Source organism: Oncorhynchus tshawytscha, linkage group LG27, assembly GCF_018296145.1.
Source record: "Oncorhynchus tshawytscha isolate Ot180627B linkage group LG27, Otsh_v2.0, whole genome shotgun sequence".
NCBI lineage: Eukaryota > Metazoa > Chordata > Actinopteri > Salmoniformes > Salmonidae > Oncorhynchus > Oncorhynchus tshawytscha.
Window position 1 is genome coordinate 9,503,794 of NC_056455.1, and position 4,116 is coordinate 9,507,909.

The 4,116-nt window shown below is 44.3% G+C and overlaps 1 long non-coding RNA gene across 1 annotated transcript in view; it reads right to left on the minus strand.

Annotated features, from left to right (window-relative positions):
• Positions 1–2,608: 2,608 nt before the first annotated feature.
• LOC112225837 overlaps positions 2,609–4,116 on the minus strand; it is a 1,663-nt gene continuing 155 nt past the window's right edge. Inside the window, exons 1-3 of the long non-coding RNA XR_002949647.2 lie at positions 3,840–4,116; positions 3,428–3,530; positions 2,609–3,083 (exon numbers count right to left, since the gene is read on the minus strand). The exon at positions 3,840–4,116 is cut by the window's right edge and continues 155 nt beyond it. This is a non-coding gene — a long non-coding RNA (uncharacterized LOC112225837). The remainder of the gene's footprint in view (positions 3,084–3,427; positions 3,531–3,839) is intronic.

The following is a 4,116-nucleotide window of genomic DNA, read 5'->3' on the forward strand; positions in this document are numbered from 1 at the left end:
TGGCTAAAAGAAGAAACATGCCCAAGGTTATTCTGTGTGTGCGCACACACACACGCAACCACACAAACGCACGCACACCTATGACACAGTCCCACTCTCTATGTACCACCTGTGTAATGGATTATGAATGGAATATGTATGTGTGTGTATTTATAAAGGCTGTTATAATTAGTTGTGGCTTGATATTACTGTTTATATTCCACTAGCAGCAGGCTAGTGTAACGGATGTGAAACGGCTAGCTTAGTTAGCGTTTCAATCGGTGACGTCACTTGCTCTGAGACCTTGAAGTAGTAGTTCTCCTTGCTCTGCAAGGGCCGCGGCTTTTGTGGAGCGATGGGTAACGATGCTTTGTGGGTGACTGTTGTTGATGTGTGCAGAGGGTCCCTGGTTCGCGCCCGGGTATGGGCGAGGGGACGGTCTACATTTATACTGTTACACTAATAGATGGTATAATACACTATCCATCATTATCCAGAAGGTTCAGATACCCAAACACGTTTAAATACTACAGTTGGCAGGATCTAATTAGAATCTTTCAACTCAAAGCAGGTACAAAAATAATGAATTCAAAAGCAGGTAGGGAATTATTTTTTTTGGGGGGTTAAATTAATCTAAAGGCACAGAAGAAGAAAAAAAAGCCGGTGAAAAGCAGTGAGGCTTCGTTGGGCTGAATGAAGTGGAGCATATGCACATTAAAGCCTCATCAGGATCCTTTTTGATGGAGCTGAGCTGAGGGAGGGATGAAGGGAGCAGAGCGGCGTCCCGCTCCTAAGGTTAGAGGCATCAAATGAACTGGTAATCACCACACAGAGCTTGGAGGGCGGGAGGGAGGGAGAGAGAGGGAGGAAGGGAGGGGGCCGCCAAGGCTGGACACAGCAGGTAGGATTCTGAGGACCAGAGGCCACACAGGCTGTCATGGATAGACAACCACTTGGAGAGATGAGACGAAGGGGGGGGGGGGGTTCTGTCACGGATCCCAACTTTCATTACGCACACCTGGCCCTTATTCCCACTGATTGTATTTGTATATATGTGCCCTTTGTTCACCATGGTCTTGTCGATTATTGTCCCAGTGTCCGTTGGTGCGTGTGAGTACCTGTGCAGTGTGTTTTGGCTTTCGTGCCCTTGTGGATTGTGCAGATGATTACGGGTCTGTGTGTTAATCATCGTGCCCGTGTGTTATTTATTCAAGGTACTCCTCGCTCTTTTGTTTGGGTTTCAACCCTGTGTTCTTGTTACGTGTTTGTTTGGTTGTCGCGTCCTTACACGACACGCCGTAATAAGGGGTATAATAAAAATTCCTGCGCCTGTCTCCAAAATTCTTCATACCAACGTGACACATGTCAACAAGCAGACATATTGTACAACCTCTCCTCTCCTGTAATCAACCTAAACACAACACAACCGTAACCACACCCTCTCTCTTCAAAGCGATGGGTACCAAGGTACCACAGCACACTGATTATAGGGCTCTCTTTAAATACTGGTACCCTTCCATAACACTGTGTTAGGGAGTACTGATAGACTGGACTGAGGCTAAATGGACTGACCTCTTGGGTAATAACATTAGTATTGAGCACTCTGGCGGAGATAGTTACTACAGTACATACTGCTGGATGTGTCCATTTAGCCCCCCAGATCGGTGGTGTACACTTCATTAGATGGAGGCTTATTGTGCCCTAGCCCTGACTAAGGGGCCCCATATGCATTATAATGGCTGGTCTGGCGGGGCCCCCTAGGGAAACATAATGATGTGCCTGAGCATCAGCCATATTAACAGGCTGATTAGCCAGGGCCCTGAACAACCAAATGAGCTGAATATACAGTAGTACATCAATATAATCACTGTCACTCAGTCGTTCACTCACTCATCACACATCCACTAGAGCTTAGGAATCTATTATTTTGGGAGAGACACAACACATCTCTGTAACTGTTATAGTTTGTGAAATAGTCAAGGATGAAAAGGCTTGGTTTCTAATCCAGATGAAGATCTGCAAGACATTCAACACAAACCATACTAGACATCTACTAACTAGTCATTCAGTGACATGGCTATCTACTAGAGATCTACTAACTAGTCATTAAGTGACACGGCTATCTACTAGAGGTCTACTAACTAGTCATTCAGTGACATGGCTATCTACTAGAGATCTACTAACTAGTCATTAAGTGACACGGCTATCTACTAGAGGTCTACTAACTAGTCATTCAGTGACATGGCTATCTACTAGAGATCTACTAACTAGTCATTAAGTGACACGGCTATCTACTAGACATCTACTAACTAGTCATTCAGTGACACGGATATCTACTAGAGATCTACTAACTAGTCATTAAGTGACACGGCTATCTACTAGACATCTACTAACTAGTCATTCAGTGACACGGCTATCTACTAGACATCTACTAACTAGTCATTCAGTTTACATGGCTATCTACTAGAGATCTACTAACTAGTCATTCAGTGACATGGCTATCTACTAGAGATCTACTAACTAGTCATTCAGTTTACATGGCTATCTACTAGAGATCTACTAACTAGTCATTCAGTTTACATGGCTATCTACTAGAGATTTACTAACTAGTCATTCAGTGACACGGCTATCTACTAGAGATCTACTAATTAGTCATTCAGCTCCATTGCTATGTGGTTGGTAACCAGTTCACATAGTCAGTGCCCGTCTTGAATACAGCCCTGTTAAAAATTCAGTGGGAAGGAGGAGGACAATAATAGAAACAGGAAGACAGGTTATTCGTCTTTATTTGTTACAGCCAATATATTTCTACATAAGCTTGCAAACAATGACCACGCAGGGACATCACCCTTTAAAACCCCATAAAAGAGGCATCATGGAGAGGTTGGCTGCAGAACAGTACTTCATCTTGAGCGCGGCTTGTCAGACGTAATGGATTGAGTGAGTCTACTGCAAAGTCACATAATGCTAAGTGATGTAACGCTCCTAGAGAGAGCAAGACAGTGGATTGGTCGCATAGATACCATAGGAACTGACCTCTGAACTCGGCCAATGAGGCGCCTGCTTCTCCTCAGAAGAGCGATGGTACGTTCAAGAGCATTTATCTGGCAAAACAAACAATGATTCAGCTGCGGTAGGCAATTAGAGATGCCTGAGGCTCAGCGATATAACGCTGAACCCTCCCTTCACCCCCAAAAAGAAAGGAATGTAAGATCACACAGAGCAATACTCAAACATAATTGTTCATGTATTGGATGAACTATCTTTTCTGACAGGCAACAGGGATTTTTTCTGGAGCTGTATGCAGTAATATGAAATCTGGCAGAGCCTCAGTGTTGCTCAGAGAGCCCTGGGATGTGCTACTCATACAGAGGCATCCATCCAACCCCTGCACCACCACCACCATGCCTCTTCTTACACCACAGCTGCCTGCCCCAGCGGCACACACCTTAAGGGGGCATCTCTCCCCAGCCTTCCCTCTGAACCGCCAGGCACCACTGCACCAGGGATGGAGCATCCAGGGAGCTCATAATGAGCATATGGTATGGCCACTGAGGAGAGCGAGAGATAGTGAGAGGGTAAAATAACCATACTACTAAACAACTATTGATTTATAACACCGGAGAGTTTTCCGCAAGTCACGTAGAAAACATGAGCTGCCTCCACTGTTCCAGCACCATGTCAACTTCAACATCATCCAATCGCCTCTGCTTAGTTTAATACAGTGACAACTAAAAAATACCAAAACCAATTTAGTCCAGTCAAAGTAAGCTAAACATGATGTGGCTGTTCATGGTACTGATTGCTGTGTGTGTGTGAGTGTGTGTGTGTGCATATGTAGAAAAAATATTTTGACTCACCCTGCTTTTAGAGAAACGCCAACGCCATCCTCCTCTCTTTTATGGTGACGAAACATTCTACGTCTCTGTTACACAGTACACGCTTTTACTTGTTGTTGTGCTAGGCTACCTGGCTAAAATGCTTGCTCGCTAGCCTAACTTCCTTTCATGGGCAAAGTTTTCTAGTTAACATTAGCTTACTACATCTAGATACATATTGAACTTCCTCTCAGGCAAGAGGCCCATGCATGAATTAATGTTATAATCCTTTTCCAGTACGGAGAATTAAGTAAAACCA